The sequence below is a fragment of the Marmota marmota genome, unplaced genomic scaffold (genome assembly GCF_001458135.2).
Source record: "Marmota marmota marmota unplaced genomic scaffold, marMar, whole genome shotgun sequence".
Taxonomy (NCBI): Eukaryota; Metazoa; Chordata; class Mammalia; order Rodentia; family Sciuridae; genus Marmota; species Marmota marmota.
In genome coordinates this window covers 33,652,434-33,679,122 of record NW_025999949.1, presented here as the reverse complement: position 1 = coordinate 33,679,122, position 26,689 = coordinate 33,652,434, and the positions used below count along the sequence as shown (strand labels likewise).

At 47.0% G+C, this 26,689-nt stretch overlaps 1 protein-coding gene across 1 annotated transcript in view; it reads left to right on the top strand.

Moving 5' to 3' along the window:
• The first annotated feature begins 6 nt into the window (after nt 1-6).
• Fam135b (family with sequence similarity 135 member B) overlaps nt 7-26,689 on the top strand; it is a 299,526-nt gene continuing 272,843 nt past the window's right edge. Inside the window, exon 1 of the mRNA XM_015486690.2 lies at nt 7-400. The gene's annotated coding sequence lies outside the window, so the exon portion shown is untranslated. The remainder of the gene's footprint in view (nt 401-26,689) is intronic.

Sequence of the window (26,689 nt, the reverse complement as noted above, 5' to 3'; positions counted from 1 at the left end):
CAGCCTCTCGGTCCTTTCTCCCGGCAGTGGCGGCGGCCGAATCCCCTTAACCGTATTCGCACTCTGGCCTCCCGGCGCCTTTCTTGGGGCTGTCCGGAGGCTGTGGCCGGGCAGCTGTTGCACCGAGAGGGGGCAGCTGCGGAGTTCCATAACCATAGCAACCGCATCAGCACCACGGCGGCGGCAGCGGCGCGAGGGCAGCATCCTCTCGCTCCTCCTCCAGGCAGCCTCGCCTTGGGGACCTGAGACCCAGCTCGCAGGTGCCGCGGACTCCTCCGTCCACCACCGCTGCTGCAAGTGTTGGCGGCTGGAGAAGGCAAAAAGAGGAGGGTGACAGGCCCGGAGCCAGCCGAGCTGGGCCCTAGGAGGTGAGAGAGGGGAGCCCTGCAGTAGGAGACAGGTAGGTGAGAGCGCTCCGGGGTCTGCAGCTGCAAACTCTCTGTGGCAGTGACGTTTCTGGAAGCGTGGTCGCTAGTTGGATGGCTTTCTATTACTGAACGGGGATTCTGCCGCGAAATGTGGTTGATCTTCTATTTCCTCCAATCTTTCTGTCCTTTGATCTTGCCACACATCTGGGCAGGTGTTCCAGCGGACACGAAGGGGCTTCGTGGTGATGGGTGAGGAGATGCTAAGTTAATGAGGTCGTCTCCACAGAAGTCTCAGGTAGTGCCTGAGGGGGCACATCCGGACCCCTGTCCATCCAGTTCCTCTGAGCTGAAGAAGACCATGTTGGGGCAGAGGGGGCAGTGGTAGCCACTTTCTGGTGGTCCAGGCTGACTCAGAAACCCGTTCTTTCCTGTGGTTTGGTTTGGGGCAGAGGTTGGGGGGAGGCACTGCAGCTCAGCTATGACATGGAAGGGGACCAGAGCATACACCAGCTCTTCATCCATAAAGACAGCTTCAAATCCAGCCACTGGAGGGGATGTGCAGACAAGGAAAATAGTAACTCTTACCATTTGGACACCAGGGGTATCCCTGGAGTTTTTCATGCTGTTGGCATTGACTCTTGGCCATGGGGTGGGAGTAGAAACACATCCTTAAGCTAGCAGTCAAGATTGCCCTCTCCCCTTCTCTTTACCTAATTTCTTTAAGCTTCCTCCTTACTGCAAGTTAAACCAGAAGTGCATGGAGCACAGTGTCGCCTTCGCCCCTTGGCCATTGGCAAACTGGCCCACTTTCTGAAAATCAAAAAAATCCCACTTCAGTTCTCCTTTTGAACTGGGGTGGGGGATTATTTTCTATCAGGTTGGAATGCTCTTGATGTTCAGTGATATTTCAGAGCCCAGAGGCACCTGGGCTATCCATACTGCATGATGGAGCGTTGACTACATCTGTAGGCCAGAGGTTAGAACATAATTCCAAACCGAGCTCAGCTGGGAACAGGGCCCCAGAAGACTGTAAGAGCAGGGAGGTTTGGTTAGGTGAGTAATTTGGGTCTGAAAGCTCTTTCATATAGGTAAGTAGGTCTCTGGGTAATTTCCAACATGGACAGCCGTTGACTTTGAAAGGGTTCTCTCTTTATATCCTGGCCTCAGGAGACTGTGGTAAGTCCCAGTTAAAAGGCTATGTTCTTTAATTGGGCTTTTAATTTATGATGTAGTTATATTACCTGAGGGGATGTGAGTTGGACAGCATTTCATCTGGGGATTCATGTCATAATGAGGACAATATTATCATATCGTAGGAGATAGTAAGATATAGAGGAAAAAGGACAGGATTTAGAAGTCAGAAAACAGGGGTTTGAATTTTAATTTCACCACACACTTGCTGTATGACCTTGAGTTGTTCCAGTTGCTCAGATTTCTTTCTCTCATCTGTGGAATGGGATGCTAAGACTCCTTGCAGTTCACCAGTCTCTTGTAACTATCAAGTGGGATGATAGAGAGGGTGGATGGAAAGGACTTTTAAAAACCTAATGCCTTGTGCAAGTAAAATGTATTAACATCATCTTACAAAGAAATCACCTTTCTCAGATCAGCAAATCATGTAACAGTTGTGGGAAGGCAGTGGCTATATTATTCGGTGACTCATGGTTGAAACACTGTAGTCTGGTCCAATATACACTCAGGGCCATATAAAGAGGGCTTTATTGGGGGAATATGCTGCATGTCATCCTTCTTGCTTACAAGAGCTGAAGGTCAAGAGTTTTGCCATCATGTGCAGTACTTGTCTAGTTTGACACAGTGAGGTCTGCTTACCCCAGAGTGGAAATAAGCAGCTGATCATGTAAAAAGACTTGCACAGAGTGGGATCTCACTTAAATGTTGGATAGATGGGTACATTGGATACGTTGTAGGCTTCTTTTAGGCAGGTTCCCTTCATCCAACTCTGCTCTGTAATGCCAGGGCAGAGTTTACCAAATGTTTGCCTATTTTGGTGAAATTGAACACTTGCCCCTTGATTTCCTTGCTAGGGGAACTGTAATTTCTGGAAGGAGCCTATGCTGTGTTATATCATTCCCTGATCTTTTCTACTCCTTTGTTTGCTCGTGCTGGTCCCTGCAGAGATAGACCATTTCTTTCTTCTTCCCACCCTCAATGACCTGATTCAGAGCCTCCCTCCTGTGGGACACCTTTCCAGGGTCTCTCTCATGTGCTTCTACGATACTTTGGATCTGTTTTGAGACAGGTTGTGCTGTGTCATTGCTTGCATTCATCCTGGTCCTCTCTCTAAATTCTGTGCTTCCTGAGGGCAGGGGCCTCCCCCTATCCTACCTTGGCTGTGCCAAGCACCTGGTGCAGCAAATACCATGGAGAATGAGCTGCGTGATGGTCGGACCTTACCTGCAGCCTGACCACCTGTACAGGAAGACCATTACGAAGGCTGTCCCTGGCTGCTCTCCCTGTCATGTGCAGAATGCCTGGGTTATTGGGCATTATTTAGGGTCAATCTACTGAAGCGGAGCCAAGGAGAACAGAAACACTTACTTTGCCTCAAAATGCTCATTTTTTTTCAAGTGGGCACTTTAGAATAGCTGTAATCTGGTGTTGAATGGCCTTCATATAACATTTGCTGAAAATCTCCAATAGAATATTTTAGACTTAAAATGTGTTTCTCTCCCTTCAATTTCTTTCCTTGATTTCAACTCCTATAAATGGGAAAACATATAAATTGAATTTAAAAGGTCTAGATTTGAATCTGTTCCAAAAGAATGTGGAACTAGGGCACTTGATCTCCTTGTGCCTCAGTTTCCTCACTTATAAAAATGTGATTATTAATGCCAATCTCACAAAGAGACTAAGCACTTGGAGTGAGTTAAAAGTAGGATCGTAGAAGCTTTTAATAAACTTTAAAATATTCTACCCCAATATATTTTTTTCTTTTCCTTAACTTTTGTTCTAGAAAATGAGCAAAATCCCTCTGCCTAATTATGTAGCATCAGACAAAATGAGCTTCAAATCCAGGCTTCTCCTCTCATTAGCTCTGTATGACCTTCAGGAAATCATTTTGCTCTCTCAGCCATTTGCTCTATCTACATAGTATTATGATGACAGCTACCTTTCCAGGTAGGTTGGGGACATACACACTAAGAAAACAGGCATGTAATTTCCAAATGGTAGGTACAGTTGCCCATAACAGAAAATTCCAGAATATTTTGAAATTGTCAGAATACATTTCTTCCCTGAACTTCATCTACCTTTACTAAGGAAATAGATAACAGTACCCCCCACCCCCCACAGACTCTCCTTTTTGTTAGGTGTGTAAGGTTCTGTGAGGAGTAAGGTAAGCTAAAGATTCAGATCCAGGCACTGAGTCCCCCTGTGACAGTGACTGCCTAGCTCTATATCAGTGTTCATCTCTGCTGATCTATGTCCTCCTCACCCAGGTGACATCTGTGGCTCTCTATCTAGCCTTTACTTAGAGGCTCTTAGTTTTACACTTCAGTGTGCTCTATACCCATACCTCCATCACCAAATTTCTCTCCTTTTTGAATTTTCCCAGCTAGATGCTTTCAGAGTGTCCAAAGCGATCCTGAGCCTTAGAGAGTTGTTGAACACCCACCTCCATCTCTCCAGCCCAAGATCCATTCTTGTCTACCTCCAGGCAAGAAGTTTGGCTGCTGTATCCAGCCTGGAAGGTCTTTATTCAACACAAGCACCTGTCTTACCTGAGAGGGCTGGCGGAAATTCATGACATTGCTAATATCAGCTGAGCTTGCCAGACACTGGGTGCTCAGCAATGTCAAGTGTTTCTGCTCAAACATGAATTTTTTATAGGTGGCTGCACAGCCATGTCAGGAGTGCTTGTGGATGGGGGGCTCAGATCTCAAAGGAAACTGGATCTGTGAGCACAGGCTCTGTGACCCTCCGCTCTGGTGTGGATGGAGTGGCACTCTGACATGTGGGGTACGGGAAATGTGCCTAAGTGACCTGCCTTGTGCCACTCATCATGCCAGACCCTGGGAGTCACACACGAACAAGGCAAGGTCCTTGCTTTTCAAGGGGTAAGAGGGATGTCCTTGGGAGATCAGAGATGAAAACTGATGGGAAGGAACCAGATGGTGCTCAGAGTGTGGCGTGTGGAGTCAAGACAAGGACTTCTGACCCCTTTCCTGGGAGAGGTGGTCAAGGATGGCTTCCCAGAACAGGAGTCTAAGCTGATGTCTTGAACTTCCCCATGGAGAACAGAGGAAGAGAAAGCCAGTGGAGGGGGTTCCATGCAGGAGCTGGAGGCAAGAGCACTAGGGAGGGCCCTGAGGAGCAGCTGAGGCGGGAGGGCCACGTGAGGCTGGGAGAGGAACAGGGCTGGTCTCCCCGAGTTCCCTGAGCCAGTCTGCAGGCTCCTCCCCTCACCAGGAGCCACACAAAGGCTTGGAGTTGGGCGGAAGGTGCTTCCAGCTGCACAGTGGAGGCCAGACTGGGGGAGCTGGATGGAGCAAAGAGCCTCTTTGCTGATCAGAGGTCCCTGAATTCAGGGATGAGAGCTGGGACGAGGAGAGGGGATGCACAGGAAATGGTGTGGGAGGGAACGTGAGGGAGGGAGGAAAGGAAGTGAGCACACTGCGTCACCTCTCAGGAGGATGTCTTGGGACACTCTAGGGACTTGGTACCAGTGATGCGGGCCAGGGGGGGCTCACAGGTGGCAGTGTCACAGGTGGCACTGGGCGTTACTTTCCATCCTCTTCACGTTCTCTCTGGCTCTCTCAGGCCCCACGAGCCAGGCTTTGACCCAGCCTCCCCACCTGGCCCTGCGCTGTGCCTGGGGCAGCCAGGGAGACTGCATGGCTCCCTTCCCAGGCTGCGGGCTGCTGCACCCTGCAGGACCTCAGCCCTTCCACCCCAAGTGCTGCCATGGCTCTCCCTCCTTCTCCCAGACCCCCCTGCTGCCCCCACTCTGGCCTCCTTCCCACCACTTCCTCCTGGGATGCCTCCTCTCCAGTAACCACATGGTTATGCCCACTTTATTCTGGCTGTGGCTCAAAGGTAGCCTTATCAGAACATTAGCCCACCCTGGACCTGCTTCTAAAGCAGCTGTTACATCCTTGGACCTACCTTTCTTTATAGTACTTATCAATATATAAAGCTCACTGCAGAACTCCCTCTGGTAGAACACATCCTTTCCTGTCATATGTGTTCAATGCATGTTTGTTGAGTGAATGAATGAATGTAGGATTAGCTTGAGTCTAGGGGAGGTGCTCTTCCCAGCACAGACAGGGATGATTTGGGGGAGAAACAAAGACATGTTCTGAACAGTGGATTGAAAATTTAAGAGATTGCTTACTATATTCGTCCAATGTTTCAGGCATGAGTAAGCAGTTAGATGGATACCAAGACTACCAATGATAAATCTCTTATGAAACCTTTCTTGGGACACTGAGAACTGCAGTTTCACTCATAGAAGAGCCCCGAGCGAGGGGTGGGGAACCCTGAGCTGCATGAGATCTGACACTCGTTTTTATGTCACTTTAGACCTATTCCTTCCACTCCTCTTTGATGGCTCGCCCTATGTGTTAATTGAAGGTACAGCTCTTTCATTTGGCTTCATCATACAGAAAAGATGTTTCTCTTTGAAAGCTTGTTTCTAATTCTGTTTGACTTAGGCAGATGTTGAAGTGACGTCGTAGCCTCTGAGCTCAGCCTTCAGCTACGGGGGGATGGGCCAGAACAGAGGGTGAGTGTCATCCCCAGGGGGTGGAGAAGAGGGAAAGGCAGTGACCACCGGTGTGTGAACATTCCAGAGGGAGCCCCTGGTGTCCCCCTCTGAGGGGGCATCTTCCTGGCACAGTGCTTCCATCAGGAGGTTCTTATGCGGAGTGAGCTCTGGCTGGAATGGCAGGGGTGGCCCTTGCCTGTTGGTCTTTCTCAGACATGGCTGCCTCTCCTGGACACACCCTCTGCTGTGTCCAGCACTGGCCTCACAGCCTCCATGGTGCTTCCACGGACACCCAGCCCCTCAGCTCCTCCCAACACTCAGTGCCTGCCGTGTTTTAGTATCTGCTTCTGGGTGCTAGGTCTTGAGTCCTGCTGGTGCAGCTTTGTGAGCTTCAGAGCTGGGTTTAGTTTATATAAGAAGCCTGAGGTCTGGGAGGAAAATTGTATGAAGACCTAAGACAGATACTGTAGGGTTAACTCTAAAATGAGTGATCTGTGTTCTCTAAGCAGCCACTTAAACTCCCTGGGGTCATTTTCTTAACTGGGCAGTTGAAGGGCTTTGACTGAGTGCAGCTGATCTCCTCAACACACATTTCCTCAGTGCCTCATTCTGTTCTGGGAGCCCAGGAGGTGAAGAAGACAATGTTCATTTCCTTAAGAATGATACAGCTTGCAAATAAGACAACTAAGTAAACAAGCAGCTGTAATATTCCACAATGAGGGCAAACCATAATAGAGAGCAGGAGCCCAGCTGGGCAAAGAGGCATCTGAGACAAAAATGAGATCGAGGAGTTAGATAGACAAACAAGGTAGAAGGAAACCAGTGTGAAGGCACGGAGTCGGGGCAGAGCCCCGCACACAGAAGGACTTGCAGACGTGAAGTTTCTTGAGAGAGAGCTTAAGACAAGGGTGGGAAATGAAAAGACTGAAGAGGTACCCAGAGGGGGTGCCACGCAGGGGCTTGGGCATCTCCTGCAGGATTTCGTTCTTCATCTGGAAGCTAACGGGCATCGTGGGAGGATTGTGAGCTAGGTAGAGACAGATACACACATGCCCTTTGGAACTGTCCATTCTGGCTGCGGTGTAGAGGATGCGTTGAGGGAGACGCTGGCAGACGTGGAGACTCTGTGGGACCACAGGTATGTGGAGGTAGAGATGGCCCAAACCTAGGGGAAGACAGTAGGGACAGAGACAGAAGAACAAACTTGAGACATTTGAAGTCACTAGAATCTTGGGACAAGTTCAATGACTTGACACAGGGTGGAGGCGTGGAGAGGGATGAAGGATGACAGTCGGTTCTGTGACATGGTCTGATGGATTGTCCCTGCTGCTATTCAGTGGCCAGAGACACAGTGGAAAGAACAGTTTTTAAGGGGGAATAATGAGTTCTGTTTTGAAAGGTAATTTTAGGTCTCTGAGGACGTTCATGTACCTTTTAGGCAATCATAGAGACATCAGTCAAGCTCAGAAAAGTTCTTGGCTGAATCTATAGGTTTAGGAAATCATCAGCACATGCTAATTGAGGGCCTGGGAGGAGAAGCCATTGCCCCAGGGAAGTGTATAAAATGAGGAAATGAAAACATTCTTCTGGACCCACAAGGTCTATACCTTTGCACATCCCAAGCTAAAACAAACAAAAACCCCACACACTGTGCCATTTCCTTTGCCTTGGAGACTTGACTGTGTCCCCACGTGAGTGGGACATCACTCCTGCTGTTCCTAGGGCTGGCTCCTTCCCCTTGTCCATGCCCCTTCTTTGCAAGGGTCTCTCTGGGTCAGGCTACTCTATCCCCTTCTAGTTTATAGGAGCCCAGGAGGTGAAGAAGACAATGTTCATTTCCTTCATTTTCTTTATTTTTCTTCATAGAATTGTCTTTGTGTTACTCTCTGACATGTTGTTACAGATATATTGGTTTCTATTTTCTGTTGCCTATCTCTGCAAGGGGGTGCACCATCCATGGTGCCAGGACTCTGGGTGTTTATATCGCACCAAACAGAACAGTTCCTGATACTCAATAAGCATGCAATAAATATGTATCAAAAACAAATGGAAGAATTAATACCAGAAATCTTCAATAGAGAAATAATACTTTTTGGTTTTTCAAGACCACAGACCTGTTTAAGCACCGTTTAGTATCTCTGGTCGGAAGGTGGACATCTAGTTCAAGACACCATGAAGCTTGGTCCCGGCTGTTGCTCCTTCTCCCGGGGTGGCTTGCGCATTTGTCTCAGACAGATGTCTTTCTAGTTTCTAACAGAAGAGAAAGTCCCCACCTCAGGACTAGGGTGAGAGCAGGGTGAGCCATGCAGCTGATGATTCACCCATGAAGCTCCAGAGGATGCAGGGCTGGGTGTTGGCCACTTCCTAGGGACCAGCTCTTCAGGATATATCTTACCCCACGGTTCTACTTAATCCAGAGACAAAAGCCATGATCTCCTGGACAATTGCTCAAGTTAGGGATCCCCTGAAGTCTTCCTGTGAACTCCGGCTAAGTATGCACGTTCTAGGAGAAGTCAGGAGCTGCCTGGGAGCCTGCAGACATCCCTGCACGGGCACCATGTGGTGGCTGCACTCTCTGGTGAAAGCCCACACAACGGGCCTCCTGAGTGGACCCGAGGGTCAGGGTTGTGGTAGTGAGAGCACAAACTTCAGCAGGCGACAGATTTGGGGTTGAATCCCAGCTATGACCAGAGTGACCAGCTTGTTACCCTTTTCCTAGGACTGATCCAATTTGGAAATCAAAAACCCCCCATCCTTGGAGCCCCTGTAGCCCTAGACAGCCCCCGTGGATTGGTCACCCTTGTTCCGACCCTCGTTCTCCTAATGAGCCTGGGCAGTTACTTGGTCTCTGTAGAGTAGTGCTGCTTCCTCCCCATCTTAGGCCAGGGTTCTTGTATGTGGAGCCAGAGATGGGGATTCACGAGGGAGTGCCCTCAGCTGGGAGTGCCCAGGCTGGTTACACAGGAGGATCTGGGCCCCGCAGGCCCACAGTGTCCCCAACTCAAGGCAGAGGTCCAGGACTTTGTCACTGCAGTGTGCCTGGCTTTGGCAGCTTATCTTCCCTGGTATTTCTGGGAAGAGCAGCTCCTGTCAGCCAAGGCCATTTGCAGAAGACCAGGCTGACTCAGGGCTGTTATCAGCTCCCAGAGCTGTTGAGTGATGTGTGCACCCCCAGGGGACCAGAATGGGACACCCACAGCATCCATTTCATTCCAACTAATGTTTCCATTAGAGGCCCCCAAGCCTTCCGGTAAGACAAATCAGTTCCTCAAGGTCACTGCTGTGATGCTCATGAGATGCAGCCATACCACCCTTGGAGCCTCTTAGAATGTCTGCACCTGAGGGTAAGAGCCTTGAAGACATAATAAAATGGTCTCCCTAAGCCCCTCCATGCTAGGAAGCCCTACTGTGGACTCCCTCCCCAATTTAGCTAAACCTTCTGTTCACCTCTAAAAAGCATCAGTGCAAGTTGGTGCTACATTGATGCCTAACCACCTTTGGCTGCACTAGTGTGTCATTCAGCTTTTTATTGCTGTGACCAAAATACCTGACAAGAACAACTTAGCAGAGGAAAGATTTATTTTGGTTCATAGTTTCAGAGGATTGGGTCCATTGTCAACTGGCTCCAAGGCAGAAGCAACACAGCAGGAGGGTGTGGTGGAGGAAAGCTACTCAGCTCAGGGCAAGCGGGATGCAGACACAGAGCAGGAGGGGAAGGGGTCAGGGACAGGTACAGTCCCCAAGCCACGCCTCTGGTGACCTGCTTCCTTCCACCTCTGAACCTTGATGCACGGGGGACCATATTTTCAACTGAGCTTTAGGGGGCATTCCATATGGAGTTACAGTTAGCTGTCTTCTCATGTGGTGCCCCCAACTCCAGTAACTTAAGTAGCTGAAATGTGGTTCCTTCACCATCTGAGTTGACCTTTATTTTAGGTGGCTTCCATGTCCTGGCAGATGACCATGGTGCCATCCTGCCCTCACCTTCTCAGCTCAGGCAGCTTTTCCACAAGCCTGCTCAGCTGCACCTCACTCACCCAGTGCTATTAGACCTGCTCCACGCCCCAGATGAGCTATTGACACAGCCTCCCCTCCTGGCTTGCTTGCTGAGCTCCTGTGTGGCTGCCGTTCTGTGATTTTGTGGGTATCTCCAGCCAACTCTTTCTCCTCTTTCTCTCAACACATTAGCCTTCTCTTTCTGTGACCCTGTTCCCTCCCCACATAGCTTTCAGGAATACAGTTTCAGCCACACTCTTCCCAATAACCTCACTGTAATCTCAACTTCTCTTTAGAATATGGTTAGACTTCAGTCATGTGACTTTATCTGTATTGCCCTTAAAATAACATGGAATTAAATTTGAAAGTTATATGAAAAAATAAAATAAATAAAACTGAACAACTCCTATGGTAATATTTGAGATGCTGAAGGAAGTCAGAGTTTATTCTGATTACAGACTGATCTGAATACTTTCATATCACCCAGGAGGATGGAGGAACTGGCATCTCGCCATGAAAACCAAGGCACTTGATGGGCTCCTTCCTTGATGGGAACTCTGTATGGGATTGGTCAAGGAAAAACTGTTACAGGTCCTTGGGACTCTGAGTGAGGGCCATTAGAGCTGGCTGCCCCTTAGGGGTCTTAGAAGCCATCTACCTATGACAGCACAAAGCAATAATTTATGTTCAGAAGTGTGGCTGTGAGTCACCAAAGAAAAGCTAAATTACAGTCTGTAAACTCTGCTGGAGTAAGACAGAGCAGGAGAATTTCTAAAATAGGTTACATTCGAAATTGCTGAAATTTAATATAAAAGTATTTGAGGTTTAAAAGGTTTGGTATAAGTTATTTGGAAATTAATTTCTGGGGCATGCAACTTCACAGCTGAGGAGTCACTGCAGGGGAAGAGAAGCCAACTGAACTCATGGCTTTTGTGAAACATTGTTGACTTTAAATAAGAATATAAAATGCACCAGAGAATAAATTGCCATTTTTAGTTTGTTTAAAGAAAATGTATAAAGATAAGATTATCCTTGGAATCCTGTGCCCACAGTAGAATTCATCAAGCTTGGTATTTTAACATGCTGGCTTCTGTTGGCCTTTTGGGAGAATAAAATGAATAATAATATAATTGCTTCTGAATTCTAAAATGAGATTTCCCCTAGTGCTGCCCCCCCACCTTGAAAGCATGTGATTATTGGAAACAAAGAATGAATGATTCTAGCATCATCTTTAAGTGACAGACTAGCACTGAGTTATGACCTGGTGCAGATGAGAGGGAGAAGGAAGTGCTAAGCTTCCATTGTGGGCTAGGGTTGGAAGAACGTGTGTTTGGAGGAGATCTTTCTACTTAATCTTCATGTGGGAGCTATTAGCCCTAGTTAAAGCCCAGGAGAACTGGCACAGAGAGGACAAAAAACCTGCTCACAGTCACACAGCTAAGCTAGAGTGGAAGCCAGAACCTGACCCCAAATTGGTTTGACCTCAAGACTTGTTTCTTCCCATCACTCTGCAAATGTTGCTTATGAAATTTATTTAAAATTCAGCCATAGATCATAAAGGCAGGACCAAAGAAAGAGCACCCCCAAGCCCTCCAAACCAAAATAAAACCTCAAAAACTTCTAGGTAACCAAGGTCTTTGACTTTTAACCGCCCATCCATGTGAGTATGGAAAGTGGAAGGACTCCTGTTTAACTTGGAGGGGGTCCTGTGCTTAGGGCTTCTTGGATGAGTGCTGGTGCCAAGTCTGTCCCCAGCACATTCAGCCCCAGGAGCACGGGGAACACGGCAAACGAGCTCGCTAAGAAAGATGCTTGATAGAATGAGGAGCTGCTCAGGTTAAAAAATAACCCTCTTGAATCTAATGTATGAAATATGATATGTCAAGAGTTTTGTAGTGTTTTGAACAACCAATAAAATAAATAAATAAATAAATAAAAATAAAAAGATTAAAACAAAAATGCAAAGGCAATCTGTGTCCACCCCACTTATTCAGTCAAGAAGTCAAACGTTTAGTAGCTCAGTTTTTCAATACTTTATTTATATATATTTCTTTTTTTATTAGTTGTTCAAAACATTACAAAGCTCTTGACATATCATATTTCATACATTTGATTCAAGCAGATTATGAACTCCCATTTTTACCCCGTATACATATTGCAGATTCACATCGGTTACACATCCACTTCCACTTTTTTACATACTGCCATACTAGTGTCTGTTGTCTTCTGCTGCCCTTTATTTATCGATCTACTTATTTATTTTGGACTGGGGGTTGAACCCAGAGGCGCTTAACCCCTGAGCCATATCCCCAGCCTTTTTTGTATTTTATTTTGAGACAGGGTCTTGCTGAGTGGCTTAGGGCCTCACTTAGTTGCTGAGGCTGGCTTTGAATTCTTGATCCTCCTGCCTCAACCTCCCGAGTGGCTGGAATTATAGGTGTGCACCACCAGGCCTGGCTTCAATACTTTATTGACTACCTTGAGCCAAAATGAAAAAAAAATGCATGCACTGAAATTGCAGCTGTGCCCTTTCTTCTTTGTTGATATGGTTTAATTCAGTGTCCCTCTGGATATTTTTATTCAAAAGTTGGTGATTAATGTACGTGCCCAAACTTCAGAGATGTTAGTGGAATGCACTGCACACACCTAGACTTGAGTCAGTGTTCTGCTCTGAGGTGCATCCCATTTCAGGTGGGTGCCACCAGTGGCAGGTAGCCAGAGGCTTGTCTGGAGTCCCTGGGTCTCTGCAGGAGCAGAGAATGTGCCCTGGCCTGGGGGATACCCCTGCAGAAATTCTGGGGTACTGAGTATGAGGGGGCAGAACGTGAAGCATCTGCTAGAATAGGCTAGTGGACCCATTTGCAATTTTAGCCTAATGCGTTCCTGCCTCTCCCCATGCCCCACCCACCAGCTTCATCTGGACGTGCTCCTCATTGGTGCAGGTGTCCAGACTCACCTTTATTGTCATGGATTCTGCAATGCCCGCCCCACCCCTCAGGCATCTCACTGCAGTGGGGCTCAGGTAGACCAAGGCAGCAAATTGTTTGTGGGAGCTCCACTTCTCACCACCTGCCTCCTATCCTGGTTAGCTGTGCTCCCCTGGCCAGATGATTCAACCTCTCTGCACTTCAGTTTCTTCATTTATAAGATTGGGGTTACATAGATGCCTTATTCCAATTTTGGTAGCATTAAAAAATCATACAGAAGTGTAGTGAGGAACAGTGCCTGGTCCACAGCAAGACACAGTAAATGCCACCTTTGATGCTTTAAGCACTGACTGGAGTCTGTTTGGTGGCTGTCCATCAAACTGCACGAATTCACACCCTCCTCCTCCAGCTGTCACCTCCTCCAGTGGAGGTCCTTGACTCGCTTACTTTGGACCCCTGTCCAATGCTGACTCCTCCAGCCCTCTCTTCACCCCTGTCCTTGGCACTGGCAGATGCCCGTTTCCCATGGGAGGTCTTGGCTCCTGGAGCTGGTCACTGTGGAAGCTTCCTGAAGCAGCTGGGAGAGAGCAGGTGACTGGACATGGATTGGACAGGACGCAGTAGGAAGGACGGGCTGTCATCCAGCACAGAGTAGAGCAGGAGCAGGACTGGCAGCGGGAGTCACCCTCCAGGGACTGGACTCCAGGACTACTCTGAAGTGGGCCCTGTCCACACAGTGGTTCAGCCAAGGAACAGCCCTGGGTTCTTTCTCAGATCCTGCCTGCTGGGTTAGCTCAGCCGCTCTCTGCCCTGGTACCCCAGCGGCAAGGTGCGAGCAGTGGGCCTAGATGAGGCCCGCAGAGTCCTTGTATAACAGAGGTCCTGCCCTGGTTTCATCTCTGCCCGCCCTGGCTCTGATTTGGAAACATGTGTAACTTCTCTGAATCTGTTTCCTCATCTGTAAAACGAGGATAACAAGACCAGTTTTGTCCTCGGTGGCCTGGACAAGCAAAAGATACAACCACTGCTACATGCGTGGCCTTGGCCAACGGCCAGACACAGACACACAGAGCAAAAGGCTTGAGAAAGAATAGCCACTTACTAGTAAAGGAGTCTTAAGTGTAGTAGGTGCCAAGCACCGTGCCACGTGCTGCAGATGCTGTGAGCAGGCATACTTGAGTTCCATCTTCTAGAAATTAAATTGTCCCAGTGGGGAGAGTAAAGAAGCCAAAAATAACAGACAGTGGTGTCTTTTTTTTTTCCTCTTTCCAAATATGCACTTAAACACATATTCATTCAACAAACATGGATTTTTCTCATGTGATCTTCCCTACAGTTTCATAAGATAAAAGAATTCCTTGTCGTTTTTTCATGAAAGAAGATTCTGAAGTTCAGAGTGATTGGATGCCTTGCGCCAAATCATGCACATTTGGTCCCAGAACCCAAATTCCAATTTAGGGCCCTCTGAATCCAGTGGTTTTGCAGGAAGCTGAGTTACAGAGAGGGAAGTGCTCACACAGCACTATGGCCTTGCTCAGAGTGACTTGCTTCTCTAAGGCTTAGTTTCCCCACTTTTTAAGTGACTCGAGATATGGAGGTGATTCCTAGTGTTCTTTCCCAGAGGCTTTCTGCCACCACAGAGTAATTTCTTTGAATTTGTTCCTTCTCTGAGACTTTTTCATGTTTTTGCTTATTTCTCTCACATATTTTTTTGTTTCCTTTCACCCTTTCAGTGGAGGTATTAATCAAGTTATATTGTTATACCGTGTGCCTGTATCAATGTGTAACAATAAATCCATTCTTATGTGTAATTATTAGGCACCAACAAAAATCAAAATATAGAAAAATATTAATTAAAGTAGTTAGGTGTCAAAACAGCAACAAGATTTCATGTTGGACTGTCAGCAGTGGGAAGGTTGGACCTATTTATTAGTCTACCTTTCTCACAATGCTTTCACAACACAGGTGCACGTTCAATGTCAATATAATCTTGTAGTGTAATCCAGATTCTGTTGTACAACCAGATGACAGCAGCTACAGAAAGAGTGATCTCATCATGTCAAGGAACAGATGATTTGGAACCCTGTTAGAACTAGTGAGGTCCTGCCGTTCCCCTGAACTGCAGCCCAGGCTGAGACCTGGTCACCCAGCCATGCTCTCCTGAGCTGACCTCTGATTGTGACAGGCTGCTTCCTTCTCTGCAAGCCTCACTTGTCCCAGGGAGTCCCATGGAGTTTGTATGAGAAGATTAAATTGTCAAGCATGGTGGAGCCAGAGCTGCATTCCCAGAGGCCCAGAGACAACCGGATCCAAGGGACAGTTGCATTGTTCAGAGGTATTTGTTATTGGTCCAATCCTGCCAGCACAATTGGCCCCACTGAGGACCTCTCCAGAAAGTTCCTGCCCAGGATTCCAATGTGCTCAGAAACAGCCTGTCTCAAACAGCCTCCGAGCCTGCCTAATGGTGCAGGCTCCAGGGAATAAACCTCAGGAGGGATTGTGGTGGAAAATAAGGAACACAGGGATACCATTCCATTCCATGTCACTTTTTTGTACTAAGACTTCAAAGTGCTTTATAATTTAGAACCAAGAATAAAAGACCTGAATTTAATTTCTTTTATTCATTCAGAGTAAATCACAGAGCAACTACCTTAGGCCAAGTCCAGTGCCGAGGATAGAAAAATACCACCGCTGCATCCACCGCCATCCCAAAGAGCTTGTGTTTGTCGAACACATTTTAGCAGGCGTTAGGTTAAGCACTTTGAGGGCATTATTTGTTTATTCTGTGGGGTGCTAAATTCCAGAGGTATATGGCTTTGTGATGTACTAAGAAATAGGCATTTTGGTCTCAGTCCGCAGATGGCTGCCCAGAGTTCCTAAAACTCCTCATATCCCACCTGATAGGAGCAATAAGGGTGAAATGAGCACCTTTGGTTACTCTCGGCTACATCTGAGTTGACCTTAACAAGGCCACTTATGGCAGGTCCCTAGAGTTGGGACCTGATTGCCAAGGGATGGACCCTGAGTTTAGAGAGTTGGAACTCTCAGACCCCACCCAACCTCAGGAGAGGAGACGGGGGGCTGGAGAATAACTTATTCACAATGGCCAGCGACCTCATCTTCCATGCCCCCATAATAAAGCCTCCAGGAAAACCCCAAAGCTCTGGTTCTGGAGAGCTTGAGGGTTGGTCAACACAGGGGAGGGGATGCTGGCTGCCTGCACAGGGCCTGGGAGCTCTGTGCCCACTCGTGTGCTTGTCCAGTCCATCACTTCCTCCGGGCGATGCCTGTAGAATAAACCAATAGGATAAATACATGTTTTCCAGGGGTTTGTGAGCTGTTCTTGTAAGTTATTGAACATGTTTTTTGTAAATTAGTGAACCTGAGGATTGGGTCACAGGAGTCGCTGACTTATAGCTGATCATCAGTAAGTTCAAACTGGAACTTGGATGGGCAGTTGACATCTGAATGTGTGTGTGTGTGTATGTGTGTGTGCACGAGTGCGTGCATGCATGTTGGGGGCTGTTATGATTTGGATGGATGTGAGGTGCCCCCCATAAGCTCATATGTGAGAAAATGCAAGAAGGATTCAGAGGAGAAATAATTGGGTTATGAGAGCCTTAACCCAATCTGTGTCTTAATCCCCTGGTGGGATTTTTTGAGTAGTAACTGAAGGCAGATAGGGTGTGGTTGGAGGAGGTGGGTCACTGGGGGGGTGTGCCTTTGGGGTACATATTTTGTATCTGGTGAGTGGGGTTTCTCTGTGCTACCTAACTACCATGTGAGCTGCTTCCCTTCAACACTCTCTTCTGTCATGATATTCGGCCTCACCTTGAGCCCTGAGGAATGGATAATCCTGTCTGTGGACTGAGACCTCGGAAACCATGAGCCCCCAGATAAACTTTTCCTCCTCTACAACCATTCTGGTTGGGTCTTTTAGTCACAGAAGCAAAAAGCTGATTAAAACGGGGCAGTCTTGTGGAACTGAGCCCTTACCTTGGGGGTCAGTGCTCACCTCAGGTGGTCAGTGTCAGCTTTGGTGTAGAAAACAAGCATATTTGGTGCCAGAAGTGTCTGCTCTGTGCTTAGAAAAATGATTTGTTTTCTCCTTAGGGTGTCATTATGACTTCTAGATGCACCTGAGGTGGGGCACTTGGTACATGCAGTGTCCCTTCAGTTGTGTTACACAGCAACCTAGGACTCTATTTCACAAAGATGTAGAGGATTTAGAAGTTGTTCATAACCTTGGTTGATGGAGGCATTGCTTTAGCAGCATCCTCCAGAGCTGGGTTTCAAGCCTGATAAGGCAAGACCACTGCTCTCTGGGGTTTCAAAGTTTGGAGGAGTCTGCACCACAGTTGATTTACTCCTCCACCTACTGAGAGACATCTTGATAGCTTCCGAGTCTTGAAAATTATGAATAAAATGCTGTAAGTTCTGCTGTAGAATCTGCTGTGTGCAAATTCTTGTGTGGACATAAATCTTCAACTTGGGTGGATACCAAGAGGCACAATTCGTAGATTGTATGCTAAGAGTATTCTTAGGTTTACAAAAATGGCCAAACTGTCCTTCAAAGTGGCTGTCCCTTTTTTGCACTCCCTTCAGCAGTGAAAAGAACTTCCTGTTTCTCCACATAGCAACATTTGTATTGTTAATGTTTTGTTTTCAAGATAAGAATTGGCGAGGGCCTGAACTAAGGAGGTGGCAGTGAAGAATTGTTAGCAAGTCCTAGAACTATTACAGATCTAGAACTATTACAGATCTAACAATAGTTCTAGAACTATCAAGATCACTAGTTATTGGTGTTCTTAAATCACCCAGTTTGACTTTGGATTGATTTGGGGTGTCAAGGGAATATGATGAATCTTGGATGATTCTGAGGTTCTGGTTTGGATGCAAAGATAGTGATGCTACTTGGAAACAGGATAATGAGTGATGGAAGTTGAAGCCTGAAGCTTCAGTATGATACCTCATTAGGAGCTATCCATAGCCTGTGGATTTGGAGAGAGATCTGGGTTGGACGCAGAAAGACAGGTGTTGCCAATGTGAAGGTTGCAGTTGGATTTATGAACTATTATGTATGTGACTCCCCAGGTAGAGCATTGGATTTATTCCTGTAGAAAAATAAAAGAAGGGGCAGGAGTCAGAATTGTGAGTGGTGAAGAAATCAACTTCCATGGGGTCTTAGGAAAGGAAAGCTTAAAAAAACCAACTATGTCTTACACAAGTTTTGGTGTATCAATAAATAATTGCCAAGCTGAATTACACAATTACTTTTGGGTCTCTGTTGTTCTTAGCAAACTTAAGTTACGGCTTTTAAGCTGTATATTTTCCACTAACAGCAATTAGAAAATGCAATGTGAATTTTGCACAACTTGGTAATAGCATAAGGTGGCACCAGTTCTTGTCTCCAGTGAGTGCTTCTGAGAATCTGTGCACAGAATGGTCTGGAAATACATCCCACAAGAGGCTGAGGATGAGCTGAGCTGAGTGGTTAGGAATTAGCAATGTGTGATTTATTCTATTCACATATTACTGGCAAATATCCTAGTACTTACTATGGGATGGACGCTGTTCAACACATTGGAAATACAGAGCGAAAAAACAGACCAAATCTACAATCCCCAGAACCTCAGATCTGGTGGAGTGAATTGAACAATACATAAATTTAAGAACAAATACAATAGGAAGCAATATGTATTATGCAGGAATATACAACATGGGAGAGAGGAGACAAAAAAACAACAACTGATGTTTCAGATGGAGCTCACAAGCACATCCTCTCTGATAGGAGTTGTTTGAGCAAAGACCTGGAAAATTAGGAGGAAAGTCATGTGACTAGGAGGAAGACATTTCACTGGCCAGGAGCTCCCAAGGTGGCCTCTGGATGCTTGTGTCACATTGTGCCTTGACTCTCTCTGAGATCTTTTTTTATATCTGGCACAACAGGCATCAGACCTGCTTGGAATGAGGGAACTGTTTATTCAGCTCCTGCTAGGTGCTGGCACATTTTATTTAGCACATAGCTTTTCTTATTTGTTCCTCACAGCAATAGGTAGCATTATTATCCCAATTGGCAGGAGAGAAAATAAGGCTCATAGAGTAAATAATTTGCCCCAGGGCACACAGTCAATGGGTGACAGAACTGGAATGATCACTGCAGTCTGTCTGGCTTCAAAGATTTGCCGTTTGCTCAGCCACCCACCCCATCCTGCATGCATGGCCCAGCCAGCACTGTGGACTGTGCTCACAGAGCAGATGAGCCCTCTCTGCACTGCAAAGAAGGAACCGGGGCTATATTTGTTTTCGGTTGACCAGCTGGCTTTTTACAGTGGATTTGCAAACCTCAGATAGAATCACTGAATCTATTTTTAAGTTTTGCCTGAGACACATTTATATAGTCAAATAAAATATGGAATACTGATCTTTATGTAGAGTGCAAACGAAATCTATCCCAAGGCCCTCATTGTGCCAAGGGCCCCAGGGGTGGCTTATGTTTGAGGAAGCCCATGATGTTTCTAGTTTTTTGCACATTTACACAATGCTTGGACTGAATTAAAACAATAATATTACAATTAGTAAAGATCTCTCTCCCTTTCTCCTCCTCCCTCTCCAATTTCAGTCTCCCTGTCTCTCTCCTTCTCTTTCTCCCTCTCCCTTTCTCTCAACATAATAGTTTAAAAGGCAATATAGACATGATTACCAATAGATCAAGCATTTTTCACTATTGCATTTTAAGCCTTCTGTGACTGGGCCCATCTCTGGTTGTGTATTCATGAGTCATTGGACAAAAGGCTACCTTCAGACTTCTGAGGCTCTTCAGGAAATGTGTCAAGGGGGCAGGATGGATCTGGCTGGAGAATTGGCTTTTACTCCTTATGGTTCATATTTCAAGAACGCCATCTCCTACAAGTTATAAAGAAAATGGCCTTGAGGTTTAGAACCCTCCAAGGTGTCCATTTCTGTGTTCTAAGCTTCTAGGGTCTGTGTGGGAAGGGACAGAAGTAGAGGCTGGAGAAGAGGAAGGACTCTGTCCCTTGGTCCGAAAGGGTTGAACAAGGCATTCCAAGGATTCTGTGCTTGACCCTAGGAGCATGGTGGATCTTTCAAGGCCTTTTCAGCAAAGGAAGGGCAGAGCAAATTTTAGGACTTTCATGGATTGTTCTCTGGCCATGATAACATGGCTGTGTGTTGGGCCAGAGTGGACACTGGGTCAGCACTTTCTATTCTGAATGCTTAAAATTCTCTTTTATGCTGCTCTCTCTCATTATTAATGCAAAGCTGTAAATCGCCCAGAGGAAAGCTGGTCACATGGTCGCAGTCTTAGATGGAATGAAAGGTGAATACTTTTTGAGTTGAGAAGAATTTAGTTCATTTCAGTTTATTCTTATTTTTTTCAAATATATTAATTTATATGAATGGCCATGCTTCCAGATAGTTTCCGATGCCCATGTGCTGTATCTCCTCTAGATAACATGTGCCATTGGTGAGGGGAGACACGGTGGCGTTCACCCTCACATCTGTGTTAACAGACCAGTCAGCAGGATGAACCCTAGTAGCCACTGGGCAGCACCAGGCTGACCCTCCCTGTGTGTGGCCCCCCCCGCCCCCCAGCAAGTTTCACTGGAGCTGCCCAGGAAACCACATACACGCTGTGGGATGGCGACATTTAAGTCCTAAAATGAGCCAGGTTCTTCACCTTGCCTGGGGAGCCCTTCCACACTGCCGTAATCTCTCCTCCACCTTCCCTTTCCCTCATGGAATTTCAGCAGTTGGAAATGTTCCACGTCACAGCCTCCTTGTGCTGCCTGTCTTCCTCAACCCTTCCTCACACTGGGAGGAGCGGACTCCACCTCCTCCCTGCACTAAGAAAGCAAATGAAACACCCCCACAGGGGGAAGTCCCTCCTTAATCCCCCTGTTCTGGCACATGTCACTCCATCTGTGTGCAGCCTTCCCTGAAGAGAGTGGGCCTCCTGCTCTGTGCAGACCCTCCCTACCCATCCCACCCTGGCTCCCAGCCTCTTCCACTTCTTCCCAGAGCTTGCTCCCTGTGAAATTCCCTCTTACTTCAAAATGGTCAGCCTCGCCCTGCCTCCTGGCCCCAGTCATTAGCTTGTCAGCTTGTGTATAGGATGGACGTTTCTCTCCCTTGTCAAACTCAGGCCACCCCCGCATCCTGATACGCACCGTGTCCCTTCCACTCGTCTCTCTCCTCCTGCACGGCCAGGTTCCACAAGGTGGCTAAACGTGCTGAATTCATTTCCTTGATTTTTATTTATTCTTTTCCCACTCTTTGTCACAACAGTGCAGATTACCCATCTTCTGAGGGCCAGACTCTACTGTCTTTGGAGAGGGAGTTCTAGGATGACCATGTCTCCACTCTATGAGCCACTGGTGTCCTCCAGCTTCATTCTTTTCTCACCTTCCTCCTTCCTGGCATACATTTTCCTGCCTTCCTTTACCATATCACCTTAAATTTTTGGCTTGCCGTCCACATGCTGTATTTCTCTGGGCTTTGGTCCTTTGATGTTTTCATGGTAACTACAAATCCTAGGTGGTCTTATGGACCCTGGAGGCTTCCGTCACTTCCTGCAGCCTCTGTTCTCAAGGCTGGCTTGTTCACTCTGCTAGGCTTAGTCCAGAAGTGCATGTCAAATCACCCTCACCTCAACAAGTGCGACGGGGCTCTTGATAGTACCCCCCTCCCGCCTCCCGGCTGAGATTCCTGTCCAGTGGGTAAGGGGTGCTTCATCCGTGTTTCCCTGAGCCAGAGGCAGACACCATCCTTCTCTGTGTGATGCCCCCGCCCCCAGTCACCTGTCCCTCTCTTGTCCTAGCCTCCCTCCGTCTTCACTTTCTCACTGTGACTCTGGAGATGCCACTCTCAGCTCACAGCTCTGCCATCTCAGTCTTCCACCTGATTTCCCTGCAGAACCCAGCCACACCCTTCCCCAGCCAGCAGAGGATCCGATAGTCTCAAAAATGGGCATGAGATCCTGCTCTACCCACCATTCCCTGGAACTCTCCGGAGGAGGCTTGGAGGAACCAGGAAGCCTCTGCTTCAGCGTCGGCTGTGTGCCTGTGGCCTGTCTGTCCCTCACCCCACGAGACCCCTTAGTCTCTGCAGTTTCCTCTAACAGGGATTTGGGGAGTAAGAGGTGGGTATTCCAGGGAATGCTTAGGAGAGTTAGCTGGCACACAAACAGAAGATGCTAAAACTTTTACCTATATTGGTTTTGTAATCATAAAAATAAGAAAAAAAAAAGGGCTTCAGTATTTAGTATTCTGCATATTGGTGCCCCCTCAGTCCAGGCGTCAGGTGGTCAGATGTGGAAGGGCAAGCAACCTAAGGGAAGGGGGCTCCTGCAAGGCAGGTGAGTGGTGTCCTCAGACATCCTTTCTGTTTTAGTGTGCTGTGACAGTACATCATCTACAGGGCCTCATTATGTAGATTTGTGCATTATGGTATTTAGCTTTAATTAAACAGTCCTCACAAAACAAGCAGGTGATTTTAATAGACTCCTGCAAGGAAACCACAGATTGACGACAAGGCTGATAATCACACTTGGCATGGAAATCAAGGAGAAGCTTCCTCCAGTCACATTGCAGGTTAAAAAGCAAAGTTGATCTAATTAAGTTACATGATAAATTACAAGTATTATCACAAGGCCATCTGAAGTAGGGCTTCACACTTGTCCACATCCCTGAACCCTGGCCTCTAAATACGCAGAGACCTGAATGTCGTTTACCTCTAAGTACAAAGGCTACACAGCATCTGACAGGTGTCTGTGGACATGGGGCCTGTGGTTTCTGTTACCTGTGGTGACGTGTTTGCCAGACACTTGCTGAGGCTGTGCGTGTCCTCCTGTAGCAGGGCCTCTGCCTGAGGGACACGCTCCTCCCACTGTGTCTTTCCTATTCAGCCGTTACTTCCTCCGTACTGCTGCCATCACCTTCGATCCGACATTGATGTCTATAATTAGTCCTTTGCCTCCTTCTCTAGCTGCGTGCTCCCAGTGGAGGAGGAGGCCCCTGCCCATGCGCACTGGCTCCACATCCTAAGTGTCGACTTGATAGCTATTGAATGAATAGTCGGTGCATACCCATCAGTTGCTGGGCTAGTTGCATTGCAGTTATTATATTTTCCAATTAATGCTGCTCATTGCAGAGTATGCTGGAAGCTCTGTGCTGGGAACTGTCATCTAAGTCTGCTAGAAAGCCAAGGATATAATCCCCACCCCCTCCTACCAATGATACCAATCCTTAGGTGGCATTAGCATACAGTTCAGAGAGTTGTGTCTGCTCATCCATTCCTGTGATTGTCCTGCTTCCTTGCGTCAAAGCAGGCCGTGACAGGGCTAACCGAGGGCCCTCCCACACTTGGCGTTCTAGGGCTTGGGGCTGCACACCCATCTCTGCTATCCCCTTGAGCCTGCTGTCTGTCGTGCGAAGTGGGCTCCTGTTCTCCAGTGTCCTGAGACTTTCCTTCCTCGATTTCACTGGTCCCTGATATCATGCAGACACACACTGCTTTCTCAGGTTCCCAATCAGTGTTTATATCAAATCATCGGCCACAGACAGTACTTGGGACTGTTTAGAGAAGTGCCTTGTCATGAGTTTTCTCACAAAAGGTCCCTTGTCTTCCCTTCCTAGGTTAATCATGCCTGTCCTTTTGATATCCTTGGTCACTGACTTTGCTGATTCCAGGAGCCTGACTACCTTTTTATATTTTCTTCTCCTCTTCCTGACATGGGAAATTATTCTAATTTTCAATTCTTTATTTCCTTAGAATTTTTAAATCTTGAATTTTGGTGTTTAAGAGAAAACTTTCTCATTAGAGCTTGCTGAGTCAAAAGCAAGTTATGACAGACACAGGAGAGACCAGGTACCTTGTATCTAATGGGCAATCATAAATGCTGTGTGTGAATGTCAACATCCTATTTGAAAAGAAAAAGAAAGAGTGGGAGCAGGCAAATAAAGACAGTCCAGTGGGATCTTAATAGAACGGTTTGGTTTGGGACTGGGAGACATATGTAGAAAATTTCATGTTAGTGGAATGTGCAGGCTTTCTTCCGTCCATAGATAATGAGTCACGAGGCGCTGACTGCTGATGAGTCAGAAGACACAGTAGGATTCTTCTCACTCCGTCTCCTTGACACACGTGTAAATAAAATGGCATTAGAGGAATGCAAGTGTTCCGGTCAGGTAGGGGAAGCAGAAAGGGCCTTCAAGTGTAAACTGCCTATGAGTTTTGACACATATCTGGCTCTGTAAATTCCACCGGGATGTCCTGTCACAAATATTTTGTTATACAAATTTTCAAATGAATGCCCGTAGTTTCTATAGCAGATTTCACAATTGCTAATGTTTTGTAATATTTGCCCGAGTGGCATAGAAATGTATGCATGATTTTCTAGATCATTTGAAAATAAGTTGCAGACTTCAAGGCAGTATAACCCAGATACTTCAGCGGGCTTCGAAGAAAAAGGTATTCTTCAATGAGATGCCAAGGATGTCACTTTACTAAAGAAAATTTCAATATTTCAAATAACATTTGATGCATGTTACACATTCATAATTCCTCAATTGTTCAGGAAATTCTTCTTAGAGATATTTTGAGAAGAATCCTACCAAAGTGTATGTGAGTATTTTAATGTTAAATATTTAAATACATCTATTTAAAATGTTTGTATATTTTAAGTCGAGAATAGTCTTTCAAATTTCCCTTACAACCCTCCACTCTTGACCTGTACTGATTGACACTGTAGATTAGCTGTCTTTTACAAATTCCCACTAGCAGGAGTTGTCTGTTTCTTTATGGTGTCATTTACCCTGGTTCTCTGTCCCCTGTATTTCAGAAACACTAGCAGGCAGGTCTAAGGCACTACTATCCAAAAGAACATTCTATGATGATGGAAGTATTTTATGTATATTGTTCAACATGGTTGTGACTAGCGGCAATGAGGTTATTGGACCCTTGAAATGTGTCGAGTATGACTAAGGAGATGGATTTTTAATTTTATTTAATTAATTTAAGTGTAAGTAACCACATGGGGCTAGTCACTGCCAATCTGACACATGGGTCCAGAGCCTTGAAGAAACCCGAGTTAAATCATCCATCCATCCATTGTGCCTGAGGTTGCTTTGCCCTAAATTCTGGTGTCAAAGGCTGCCACTCTGCACATCCTCAGATAACACCAGGTTTACACTGAGCAGCGACCATTCTAGGGAAGCAGGTGGGCCCCAGATGGGGTTCTGCAATCCCCTGTGCGCATTCATAGCCCAGGTCACGAGCCATCTTTTAACCCACCTCTGGGGGAACAATGCTGTTTGGACTCTTTGGTGGCCAGGCACCTGTTTGGAGTTTGCCTTCTGACCAGGAAGAGGGGCTCTGGGAGAACAACCAGGAGGGACTATTTAGTCGCCCTGTAGTTCTGGGCTCAGGCTCTCTCTGTTCCTCTCACCTGTCACACAGATTCATGGTCAGCTTGGCAGTGGTGACACACTGCCTGGCCCTGAATCATCAAAGCCAGGTTTATATACATTTGCCACACCACACTTATTGGGGAAAGAACTTTTAACAACCGAAGTGATGCAAAACTTTTCTCTTCTGATGAGACATGAAGCAAATTAAACAGAACATCACAGCCTGACATATAGTTAACGACAAGCTTTAAAAATAGAAAGGTTTCCAATAAGCCACTCTCGCTGCATTGACACAGATATATTAATTTGCCCTCACCGCTTCTCTTGCGAGATGCAGCCTTATTCTTTTTTGAGTTCTGTTGTTTGGTCATTAATTCCTAGAGCAAGCATCAGGGGACCAGCTCCTGTGCTGGGCACCAGCTCTTCCCACAGCATCTGCCTGGGCACACTGTAGCTTCCTCTGCCCTGGGGATCTCAGCTCTGTCCCCACCAGCCCACCTGGTTGTGGGGTCCTTTGCAAAGCCTTTTTCCCACTCTTGTCAGCTCATGGGCCATTTTCTAGTATCATCCCTGGGTTTGCTTCACTCTGAGCCTGATGCTGACCTACTTCTCCCTCCTGACCGAGATTCTGACCCACTCTTTTAACTGGGTCACAGCGCAGCCTCCCTTGCTCGCTTCCACCTGTCTTAGTTTCAGAGCCAGATAAGAGGTGTCAAGAGCACTCTGTCTTCTCCTTAACGTACAGGGGCTCAGCCCTCCACTGTGCCTCTTCCCAGGCCCTCTGCCCACAGGCAAGGCCTGTCACTCACTCAGCTAGAGGGAAACAAACCTAGGCTGAGGCCTAGGGTCAAGTTGAAGAAATCGAGTGATTCATGCAGCAGCACGTGGGGCCAGAAGGCAGCAGCCAGAGGAATGCAAGGGCTGAGCAGAGGCTTCACTGTTCTCAGGGGAGGCTCCTGCAACTCCCACCTGCTGCTAGCAGTGGCTTGAGAGGGTGTCTGGCACACAGGCACGGGGTGCGGGGACAGCACCAAGGCAGCTGAAGGGGTTAGGATGGGCTCATGGGCACGAGAGGAATTTGGAGAGGCCTCTCAACAGCTTGAAGAGAACACGGTGTCTAGAATGGAACAGCCTGTACCCTCACCTTACTGTGTGACCTTAGGACAAGGAGATTGACCTTGAAACCCCAGGTACTTCACATGTAATTAGGGGGTGCAATGAACTCCTCACAGAAAGCTGAAGGTT